General features: G+C 33.9%; 1 long non-coding RNA gene and 1 pseudogene across 1 annotated transcript; one reads left to right on the top strand and one right to left on the bottom strand.

Moving 5' to 3' along the window:
* Positions 1-7,478: 7,478 nt before the first annotated feature.
* Positions 7,479-8,336, top strand: LOC108173370 (aspartic proteinase 36-like; annotated as a pseudogene).
* A 643-nt stretch (positions 8,337-8,979) lies between these two features.
* Positions 8,980-10,312, bottom strand: LOC103436099 (uncharacterized). Its single transcript, XR_529517.4, has 2 exons — positions 9,875-10,312; positions 8,980-9,338 (listed from the first exon to the last, which is right to left on the bottom strand). It is a non-coding gene; the product is annotated as an uncharacterized lncRNA (long non-coding RNA).
* Between the last annotated feature and the right edge of the window lie 2,650 nt (positions 10,313-12,962).

Below are 12,962 nucleotides of genomic sequence, written 5' to 3'. Positions count from 1 at the left end.
CTCCAGCTCGTGCTGGTCCAGGCACGTGAGCCCAGATGCAACATCACCTACTAGTACAACATTAAGGCAATTTGTCCAAATTTAAATAAACAACCCATCAGAACCATATATGCTGTCAATAGCATATTATATAATTCATAAATTTAAGTGCATCCAACTTATTCCACTCTTTTCTTCAAAAAAACAAAAACAAAAAAAACTTATTCCACCTCCACCTCTTCAAGAAGCCAAACAATCTTGAGCTCAGGTTTTTTAATGTCAGAAAATATCACTCTTCTTTGAAAGAAATTTCATTATGATCGGAACACGAATGGTACACCACATGTTATTATATAAGTGGTAGGATGTTTTATTTTATTAAGTTGTTCTCTTTTTTTAAGCAAATATATCACAATTTGTATAATGACATGTGTTTCAGGTAAATTGAAAAATCTCTCCTCTTGTCAAGCTTACTTGTAAATAGTCCTTTTGCAAAACACCACATTTTGCAATCCCTTTATCCCGTAATTAAAAGATTCAACATTGTGCATGACTTCACTAACTTTCCCCCGTCCACCAACTACTGCGTCATTCTCATTTTTCTTAGCTTGTATGACAGTTGTTGAGTATCCCGTTTTCCCTTTACAAGATGACCTCTTCGGTTGAGGGGTTTCAACTGACCTGACATATCTTTATAAAAAAGTACACAATAAGGAAATTCAACAAAAAAAAGGATTCTTGACGGATCCTTTTTTTGGGGATTCCGTGATCGTGACCGTTCATCGTGCATCATGCGATCAGAAATAAATTGAAATTTAAAATTAAATATAAATAGTACCTAACAAAAACTGACCGTACGATATACGATAAACAATCACGATCACAGGATCCCCATGAAAAGAATCCGACAATGATCCTTTTCCATTCAACAATAGGGTTTAGTAACTAACTATATACACACGACTGCATGATCACATTGATGTAAACTTGAATTGAACCATCAAAAACCCCAAACGACACTAATATATACGACTGCTTCACAAATATGCAAAAACAAACGAATGTAAAGTAATGAGGAAAAGAATTACTTGTAAAGTTTTTCAGACATATCCATGATGAGATCCGCATAACCACCAACCACCTTAACCCACACCCAGATGGAACTAATTAAAACAATTGGCATGACGTATCTTTATAGGAAAGTACACAAACAAAATTAGGGATATGAAACTAATTAAATGGTAATTCTCCCATATGCAAAAAAGAAAAAACAACAATTTTTGTCATACTCAAAAGACTAGAAACCTAAAGACTAGAGGTTGGAGAGTTTGTCAAACCCTCACCAACAATAGTCAATCCAGGCGAGATCCTATCCCAATAGGGGCACATAATTTCGTTACAGCCCTTGCGAAGGCAAACTGAACACTTGGAAGTACCACACGAGGATCTTTGGATTTATTAGATAAACTGATCCGTTGTCATTCTGGTCGGGGTAAAACTGAAAGTGGAGTCTAAGAAAACTACACCTTTCAATTGAATGGTTTCCATCCGTTTTAATAGTGCAAACAAATAAAAAAAAATTCCAAATATACTCAGCGATTATGTCTCAATTAATACAAAGTTAAGTAAAAAAAATAAAATACAAAATAACTAGACTGACCTCTGAATAGAGTTCCCGTAAACTTATCAGATAAAGCAGAGGCCTTCAAAGCCAACCAAATTCGCTTTTTTACCTCATCCACTCGTTAACTTCAAATCCTCAATTTTATAACCAATGATTTTCCTCTGAGCTAATCGTCTTACGATCTAACAAAACACTTAATTACTTGTTTCAATTTGCTTCCTAGAGCGCGCGCGCGCCCACACACACACACATATATATATATATATCGGGCTTCAGTTTTGTAAATTCATGTAAACAAGTTGGACAACACAGACAATTATGCCAACTAAATAATTTACATTCGAGATTATATTGTATTTGTACATAGACACGATATGCTTCGAGTGTCTGTTAAACATATATCATTAAAGAAAATAATGAGCCTTCTTTTTTCTCCCAAGCTACTTGATAATACAGTTTGAGCTCACAATGTACAATCCGAATGGCACTTCAACTTCAAGCAAGGTTACATGTGATCAAGAGTTCTGTACTTCCGTATTCAAAGGTAAAACTTCCTGATTGCAATGCAGATATGCTTTGCAATTGAAGTATCTCGTACGGAGATAGAAGCATAACTGATGGTTACTATGTCAAGGGCAATATCCAACTTGATAGTCACTGGAAACCATCAAACTACCTCGACAAATAGAACCGTAGTTATACATTGGTTCTAGAATTGTCTAGCATTTTCAATGCATGCCCTGCCACCTTACATGCAAATTTGAAGTAGAAAAATCTAGTTCATTTGCAACTGGACAAACTGCAAGTCTTCTAGAAGCTTCAGCCTTCCAAGCTTGCTACTGTATTTGCTAGAGTTTTCTAGAATCCAAACACCAATTGGGCTGGTGTTGATCTTTAACAATCAAGCCACACCCCTGCTTGTGAGTAGCAAAATCATCTTGAAGCCACAAAATGATAGTATTAAGTTGGTTTCTTTTACCATTTGTTTATAAATGACAGTATTAGGTTGGCTTCACAACGACAATTTATTCTCTTTAAGAAACTTGAAGTGCGACTAAATGAACGATTGATCTATTGTCAACTTTCATAAAGCACCAGACGAGAATAATATTGAGCATATGAACATGGCTAATCTTATTGGCGTGACACAAGATTTAGTAAATAGCTGATCTAATTGATTTGCTCATTAAAAAATAATAAAGTCAACACTCGTATAATTTAAACATGACTTCTTATAGCACAGAAAATAAAACTTTCAAACTTGTAACTCATACGTACAATATTATAATTACATGAACACACTAATGGGTGTGTCTTTAAATTCAATTTGTTCTCTGTGAGAAAGTGCAATTAAATGATCGATTGTCAACTTAAAACACATGGCTATAGGTATGGAATCTTTTGTAAAATTATCATTTTCTAGTATGTGAGCATGGTTATGACAAGGAATAAAAGCATATGGCAATAGGTGTGTGGTCTTTTGGCAGATTTTAGAAATTTTATAACATATGAATTTACATGATATGTATGAGAAATATATCTAGTCAACGTTTGTAACCATTAATGAGAAATATATGTTTTAACGTAATACGTGTGCAACATAAGTATGCAACATCAGTTTATATAAACATTAATTCTTAACGTAATATATGTGCAACATAAGTGTGCAGCATCACTGTGCATAATCACTTTTATATAATCATTAATTTTTAACGTAATACTTGTGCAATATCAACTCATAGAATCTTAATCAATTGACATAAGTTTTTTTAGGGGGTATACTTGTGCAGCATCAGTTTATATAAATATTTATTTAAAAGACTATGGATTAGAAAATTGTGCAGCTTCAGTTTTATTTAATCAACATAATACTTGTGCAACATTAGTTTATATAAATATTTATTTAAAGGACTATGGATTAGAAAATTGTGTACCATCAGTTATTTTATTTGTATATATTTTGTGTAGCATTATTTTTATTATACAGATAAGTGTGCAACATTAGTGCTCAGCATCCTTGTTGGCATTTTTTGTGTTGCACTGTATTATAGATATTTGTGCAGTATCAGTTTTATTTATTATAGATTTACATTTTAAAATGCATAGATATATACAATTATTTATGTGCAGTATCAGTTTAACTTTATGATTTTTACTGGTCGCATTTAGTTGTTTTGGATTGTTCATGTTTTTTCAGTCACGGTTTTTTAGTTTTGAAGATTTTAATTAGGTTTTGAACTTATTTGATCAAGTGTTTGGAGAAGACGATTTTTCGTTGTGCTGCTTTTGATTTTCATTGAAGTTCTTTTTGTTTTTTTTTTGCAGTATAGTTATCATATATATTAGTTTATGTAACATCAGTTCATAAAATCATGCAAAATCAGTTGGCATAAGCTTTTTTTTTGGGGGGGGGGGTATTGTAGCATAAGTGTGCATCATTAATTTATATAAACATTAATTCTTAACGTAATACGCGTGCAACATAAGTGTGCAACATCACTTTTATAAAAGCTTTAATTTTTAACGTAATACTTGTACAACATCAACTCATATTAATCAAGTGCAACATCAGTTTTATTTAATCAACATAATACTTGTACAGTTTTAGTTTATATAAATATTTATTTAAAAGACTACGGATTAGAAAATTGTGTAACATCAGTTTTATTTAATCAACATAATATTTGTGTAGCATCAGTTTATATAAATATTTATTTTAAAGGACTATGAATTATAAAATGGTGTAGAATCAGGTTATACGTTTTGTATGCAACATCAGTTTGTTGTATTTTGCAATTTTTGGTTCCCAAATTTATGAAGAATCAATTTTTAGCAATTGAGTTCATGTTTGTATGGATAGGAGACTATTTTTTAATGTAATGTTTGTATAGCATCAATTTTAAATAATCAATGTAATACTTGTGCAACATCAGTGTGCAACATCATTTTATATACACATTATTTTTCAAAGTAATATTTTGTGCAACATCAAACTCATTCTTTTGTTTTTCATTGAAGTTCCTTTTTTTTTTTGCAATATAGTTATCACATATATTTGTTTATGCAGCATCAATTCATATAATCGTGCAAAATCACTTGGGCATAAGTTTTTTTTTAGGGGGGACCCCCCAATAAACATTTAATATTTTTCAAAGTACTACGTGTGTAGCATCAGTTTTAATTTTCAACTTAATATTTGTGCAGTATCAACTCATAGAATCTTAATCAGTTGGCATAAGTTTTGTGTGGGGGGCATTGTTGACCGATGAATCTATTGGTTCAAAAGCGTGGGATGGGCAAATCTCACATATGATTAATTGATTTCTTACTTATATTACTCTATTTTTATTAGTATGGTCAATAGTAATTGATGAATCAAATATTTTCAATTAAATTTATCCTTTCAATTGGTTGATATTTTGAACCTCGCCTTATTTTTCAATGTCCATGAATGATAAATAATAGCATAGATCGAACTTAATACTTCAGATGCAATGTCACTTTTTCAACGTAATACATGTGCAGCATAAGTGTGTAGCATCAATTTTATATAAACATTAATTTTCAACATAATACTTGTGTAGCATTAGTTAAGCAACATAATACTTGTGCAACATCAGTTTTATATACATGTTTTTATAACAAGTAGTTATTGAGGAGAAACTTGCCGTTCCCAATTTTGCAAGTTTTATATCATGAAGAAAATGAATAAACAGATTGAAAAAGTTATGTAACATTTGAAATGGATAGATTAAAAAAGAAATGTAACATTCGAAAAACATAAACATATACACTTTACTTTACTTTTTTTTTTTTGGTAAAAATGAGTTATAACAATGTAATTTTAAATATCAAAATTCATAACAATTGAAATGTTAGAAGTCCAGATTTTTTTTTTATTGGTTCAAGATGGTTTTTTTTGTCCTCTACTTCAGCTGCTTGTTTTTGCTCCTCAAACTTCATGCTCTAGCTCAATCTATGATGTATTATTTGAGAAGCAACATCACGGCGCACATAGTTGACTTCTCGCTTGGTGAATGACTTTTTCATCTTTTCGCCTTTTGCTATTTGTTTGATGTAGTACATCACAAATACACTACAATCATCTCTATAAAATAAGTTTGCATAATTAGCATGCAACATCAACTAAAGCAGACTAAGTATACAACTTGAGTTATGGAAGAACATAACTTTAGTATGCAGCATTAGTTATAGTAGACTCATTTAGTATGCATAATTATTATTTTCTATGAAATCTAATGATTGGTATAGAATCATTTTATCATTGAACATTTATCATTGAGCATCAGTTATACCAGAATTATTATGCAGCATCAGTTATACCAGACTTAATAATGTGCAACATCAGTTATACCAAACTTAGTATGCAACATCATTTTACTATCTTATTCATTGCAAAAATTAGTTGAACCTTAAATATGTAACAAAAAATAGTAATTCAATTAAAACATTCAAAATACACAATTATACTTACGATCTAAGCTGAATAGGACATTGTTTATCTTCATCCATTTCAAAAGTTGCATTTGTAGGGCTCCTTCGGATGTAGTCAGTTGTTAAACTTTTCCTTTCATTCAATGGCAAATGGAATAATCTGTCTTTGTTGTTGTACCATTCTTTGACCATTTTGACCTATATACAAATTAAGCGTATGTTTGAAAAATATATTAGGAAATCACTGAAAATATAAGTGATAATGAATTTACACTTACTACTTTATATGCATTGTCATTGTGGATGTTTGTTTCACCTTCTTGGAGGTTTTTTCTATTAGAGTTGTAAACTTTGAAATACCTTTCTTCTGTGTCGAACACAAGCAATGTGTAGTGCTCGTGATTTAGAAGAGGTATAAAGATTTTTCGCGCAACTCCCATTTGCTCGTTTAATTGTTCCCCCAAACTGTGCTTTAATTCTTTCATTTTGGTTTCATTGTTTTCATAGGTGTTGAAGTTCATTTGTTTATCCAGAACATAATTAGTATATGGACAATCAGTATGCAACATCAGTATGAATCATCTGTGTGGACATATGTATAAAACATCAGTATGGATTAAAAACATCTTAAATTAAAAATCCAAATTCTTCAAAACCCTAGCCAAGTTTCTATCCCCCAAAGTCGTATAGAAGAAGAGAAAAGGTTGGGGCCAGCCAAAGACCTTATTTATACTACATAAGTTATCCGATCATTCCTAATAAAAGTCTTAGAATCTGACTAGGAAACCAAATAAAAACAAAATATACTAGAAAACAAAATCCCAATTAAATTAGGAGAATTTGCAATGAATATGTCCCGCCACATTTTAGCCCTAAATATCCTCCAAATCCGGCCCATAATAGCTTGTTTTAAAGATTGGAACAATCTAGACTTGGGATTTTAAACTAGACCCGACCCACCCGTTAAAATAAAATAAAACAAAAATTCATACAAGTCAATCCAATATTATTTTGTCTCAATTAGATAAGCTATTTCAAATGTTCGATTAACTACTAGTAAGTTTCAGGCTATTGTTGGAGTCTCTTTATTTTTCATGAATGGTGTGAAAAGCCATCCACTGCGAGAAAAGGACAACTAGAACAAGTAGATAAAAATATTGCCCTACCGAAACGGAATAGGAAATTTTTTTAGTAGTTAATGGACGCTGGCTAAAACAAAGGGAATGGTGGCTAGAACTCGATCCCAAGCCGCACACAAATAGCCTCTCTGCGGTTGATGTTATATAATCTACTGGCTTAACATATGCGTTTATAGCTGCCGCTAGCATTACAATTCGATACCTACAACCTATTTGTAAATTAAGGTTAGAACTTACAGGTTGCATTTGCATTGCATGTTGGATAATTATTATTGCTTTACATGTTATGTTTGGCCGGATTTAGGCTCTACATTGCAAAAATCAGACTTGGCTCCCCTTTAAAGGACTTTCATGTGCAGGTTGATACAGGTAGTGACATTTTATGGGTGAATTGTGCAGAGAGCAGAATTTTCCTACTAAAAGTAATCTTGGTGTATGTTTTCGTTGCCTTCTTTTTTCGCCCTAGCTACTTGATGATACAGTTTGAGCTCACAATGTACGATTCGAAGGGCTCTTCAACTTCAAGCAAGGTTGCATGTGATCAAGAGTTTTGTACTTCCATATTCAAAGGTAAAACTTCCTGATTGCAATGCAGATATGCTTTGCAATTATAGTATCTCGTACTGAGATGGAAGCATAACTGCTAGTTACTATGTCAAGGACAATATCCAACTTGATAAAGTCACTGGAAATCATCAAACTACCTCAACAAATGGAACCGTAGTATTTGGGTGAGTTTTGCACAATTGTCATACTAAAACTAGCATAATATGAGGAACAAAACTAGATTACATTTTGAGTTGGTTTACTTTGAGTTTGCATACATGGTTGTTGCTATATGTTCTTGTTATGTGTATTAAGCTGCATCTCTTATGGAACAGGTGTGGAGCTAAACAATCTGGGAATCTTGGTAAATCTCCCACAGCAATTGATGGGATACTTGGTTTTGGACAAGCAAATTCATCCGTGATCTCGCAGTTATCTTATCCGAAAAGGTGAAAAAGGAATTCGTGTACTACTTGGATAACGTGAAGGGTGGTGGAATCTGGGCCATTAGTGAAGTGGTGGAACCAAAAGTGAAAAACACAACTCTGCTAATACCAAATTTGTATGTCACACAATCTTGGAATCCTTGGTAACACTTTTAACTTGATTGAAAAATAAGCTGTAAAATGTTTTTTTTTTTTTTTTGGTAATGGGCGGAGAAAATGTATGTACTCAATAAGTTAAGGTCTCTATTGCTCAAACATCTGCATACCTTGTCCTCTTTATTATGTAAGAGAAAACATAGACTTAAAGATTAATACACTAGCCAATAACACAAGGATCAATCAACTAAATCACAATCCTTATACCATGTATGCATTATATGTAACTGTTGAAGCATTCACAACGACACATACCTGCAGACATGTTCATGGATGAAGAAGCCATGAAAACCTGCACACAACCTTCTCCCCTCTGCAAAACTCAATGCTCTCACAAAGCACGCTCTTATTGTAGGCAGAAAACATATACCCACACACATAATACGTACTGTGGAAATATTTGACACTTACCAAGTATATATTATAGAAATATGAATTGTAATAAAATAACCAACAACCTGCCATAAGATCAAGGGAAGCATTGCAGCATACATCTAAAGAAAATTACGCTAGACTCCAGGAAATCCTCAGCTTCAGCAGACTCATATGCAATCATTACTAAACAATGGATGAGTTGTATGATTTGTGCGATACGGGCATGTGGTAAGTCACTTCGTCTACGTCTAGCCTGGAATCAGTGTTCAACTCAGCTATCATATTTGGCATAGGGCAGTCAAGAAAACTGTGGCCATAGTCATTACAATTAACACAGCAAATGGCACGAGCATATGACATATTGTGCTCACACATATTATCCTCACGAATACAGCGCCTACAAGCTAGTTCATAGCCCTCACCAACAATAGTCACGTCAGGCGGGATCCTAGACGAATAGGGGCACATACTTTCGCCACAGCACTTCTGAAGGCAAACTTAACACTTGGAAGTACGACGACGTTTCTTCTTCTTCTTTAAAGTAGGCGGGGCATTCTCAAGTTGTAGTTGAGTCAGAGTCATCCAAAGCCTCTTCTTCTTTCTTCTCACCTGAATCATCTATTTTGTTTGCAGAAATGTTCACAAATTAATAAACTATACAAGATATCATTTTAATTACTTTGTATTCTCAATCTCATTCAAACTAATCACATACTTAGCCAAAGTAAGGGAGCACCATAGCTTTCTTAATTTCAAATTAAAAAAACTTGCACACGAGATACTTAATTGTGAAACTAATTAGGTATAGCAAGTTCGTTTCTTAATCAAAACAAATAAAATTAGGGATATGAAACTAATTAAAGGGTAATTCTCATATATGCAGAAAGGAAAAACAACAATTTTTGTTCAGTATATTTCCTCAAACTCTGAACATGTACATATGGTTATGGAGACTAGTTAAAAGGGTAATTCTAGCAAATTTTGTTGAGAGTTCTACAAAGGTAACCATGGTCAAATACTCAGATATTGCAAAAAACAAAAACATAATATTAATATTTAGAAACAAATAATCAGATATGAAAATTAAAAATAATCTCCCTCATCACAAAGAAACCCTAAAAACAAAAACCAAAAGCATCATACCAACATCTCACCTAGGTGCTTCGGTGGTTGGCCTGGACCGGATCCTAATTCCGTTTCCGGGAGGCGCTTGGCCTTAGATCCGGGTCGGCGATTCCTGTCTTTGGATAGGCGGTACATGGCTTTGTCTCTTTCTTGGAGAAATCTGGAATAGTCGGTATGCACCAACTTTTTCATGTGACTTGACCATACCTGAACCTGAAGTTGGAGAAATTTCCACTATACCTCCAGAACAACATACACGGTAGCAACGTGGGCTAACGATGCAATGGGCTATTTAGATGAGGCTACTAAAAATTGTGAAGAACCTAAAGCCATAATTTCTGCCGTTAATGAATATGCAGCCAATGGAAATTGCGAGCAAGGTTTTCAAAGTTACATTTGGAGTCTGGAATATGAGGTAATTAAATTGTATTATTTTAATGTTTTAGAATATGACACATTAATTCTTTTCAGAGAATAGCTCATGATTGTCTTTGATGATATATGTTTAACAGACACTCTCGAAGCATATTGTGTCTATGTACAAATACAACATAACCCTGAATGTAAATTACTCAGTCGGCCGAATTGTCCCTGTTATTCAACACGTTTACATGGATATGTGCTCGGGATATATGCTCTAGGAAGTGTATCGAAACCAGTAATTGAGTATTTGGTTGGTGCATTTGGAATAGATGCTAAGAGGATTATCTCAGATAAAATTGTTGGTTATAAAATTGAGGATTTTGAGTTAACGACTAGTGTGGATAAGGTAAAAAAAGGAGTTTGTGTGGGTTTGAAAGCCTCTACTTTATACGATAAGTTTACTGGAACTTCATTCAAAGGTCAGTTTGCACTAATAAAGCGGATGGAAACCATTCAATTGGAGGTTGTAGTTTTCTTAGACTTCACGTTTTACGCCGACGAGGATGAAAACCGATCAGTTTTTCTAGTATATCTGAAGATCCTCGTGCGGAAAGATCACGGCCACCACGTTGTCAAAACATTGTAAGTTATACTTTTTTCGTCTTTTTTATTTAATGAGGCTTATGTTAGCATTTTTTTTTTCCAGACTTTGTGACCTAAACTTTGTTTAATTTGTTGTTGGCACTGCAGGCTTGGAGATCTAAAAGCAAAAAGAAATGCAAATACATATACTCATCCCTTAATCTGGCTCCAAGGAGATTACTGTTTACACAAAGTCAAACTTTATTGGAAATAGTTACTTGACGAATTACTGCAACTGTAGGTGCTAAAATAGGTTAGTGAAATCCCAGAGTTTGCCACTGGTAATGGAATGAGATCATTCCTTTACCAAGAAAAGCATAAAGTTTTTGTCGTTAGGTCTCAAAACAGGCTATGGAGAATATGATGGAGGAGGAAGTGTTGCAGGTTAGGGGGTTCAGGGGTGACCAGCATATGCCCCTAAATTTTTAACATCGATTCAAAACGAGGGACATCAATGTCAAAAAATCAGGGGTATATGCTGGTCAGCCCTGAACCCCCTAACCTGCAACATCTCCTCCTCTATCATATTCTCCACAACCTGTTTTGAAGACCTGACCACAAAAACTTTATGCTCTTCTTGGTAAAGGAAGGATCTCATTTTGTTACTAGTGGCAAACTCTAGGATTTCACTGACCTCTTTTAGCACCTGCAGTTGCAACAATTCATTGAGTAACTGTTTCCGATAACGTTTGACTTTGTGTAAACAGTAGTCTCCTCGGAGCCAGGTTAAAGGATGAACATATGTATTTGCATTTCTTTTTTGGTTTTAGATTTCCAAGCCTGCATTGCCGACAACAAATTAAACAAAGTTTAGGTCATAAAGCCTAGAAAAAGAATATCCTAACATAAACCTCATTAAATAAAAACGATAGGAAAAAAAAGTAAAACTTACAATGTTTTGACGACGTGGTGGCCGTGATCTTTCCGCACGAGGATCTTCAGATATACTAGAAAAACTGATAGGTCGTCATCCTCGTCGGCATAAAACTTTAAGCAAAGTCTAAGAAAAATACACCCTCCAATTGAATGGTTTCCATCTGCTTTATTAGTGCAAACTAACCTCCGAATGGAGTTCCAATAAACTTATCGTATAAAGCAGAGACTTTCAAACCCAACCAAACTCCTTTTTTTACCTCATTCATACTAGTCGTTAACTCCAAATTCTCAATTTTATAACCAACAATTTTGTCTGAGATAATCCTCTTAGCATCTATTCCAAATGCACCAACCAAATACTCAATTACTGGTTTCGATCTGCTTCCTAGAGCATATATCCTGAGCACATATGCATGTAAATGTGTTGGAGAACAGGGACAATTTTGCCGACTAAGTAATTTACATTCGGGGTTATGTTGTATTTCTATGTAGGCACAATATGCTTCGAGTGTTTATTAAACATACATCATTAAAGAAAATCATGAGCCATTCTCTAAAACGAATTAATGTGCCATATTCTAAAACATTAAAATAATACAATTTACTTACCTCATATTCCAGACTGCAAATGAAACTTTGAAAACCTTGCTCGCAATGTCCATTGGCTGCATATTCACTAGCGGCGGAAATTATGACTTTAGGTTATTCACAATTTTTAGCTGCCTCATCTAAATGACCCAAATAGCCCATTGCATCGTCTTCATCGTCAACCCACGTTGCTACCATGTATGTTGTTCTTCTTGGAGGTATAGTGGAAATTTCTCTAACCTTAGGTTCAGGTATTTCTACAAGTTTATCAACTTCAGGTAGAACTGCACAGATAAAACAGTAGAATTAATGCATTCATGTTCCGGATATAGTACATACAGTAAATTTTTTACTTCTATCCTCATAGCTAGTCAATCTCTAGTCAGCACAGCCGACTAACACATCTTTCAAAACGATTAATGCAATTATGGCTCTGGATCCTTTTTTAGTTTCTGTTTTATTGTCTGTACTTGTACTGGTTCGGTATGGGATACCAAACCGAAATCTTTGTTCTGATTACCAAACTGATGTTTTCGGGAATCTCAATTTCAAGACCAATCCCAAACCAAATTTTCAGGAATCCCGAAATAGTTTAGGGATTTCGGGACAAATTGGGAATCCCGAAATATTTTTGGACTTTTGGGCTAT

The sequence above is a fragment of the Malus domestica genome, chromosome 05 (assembly GCF_042453785.1).
Source record: "Malus domestica chromosome 05, GDT2T_hap1".
Lineage (NCBI taxonomy): Eukaryota > Viridiplantae > Streptophyta > Magnoliopsida > Rosales > Rosaceae > Malus > Malus domestica.
Note: the sequence above shows the minus strand (reverse complement) of the source record. Positions and strands in the feature narration are given on the sequence as shown.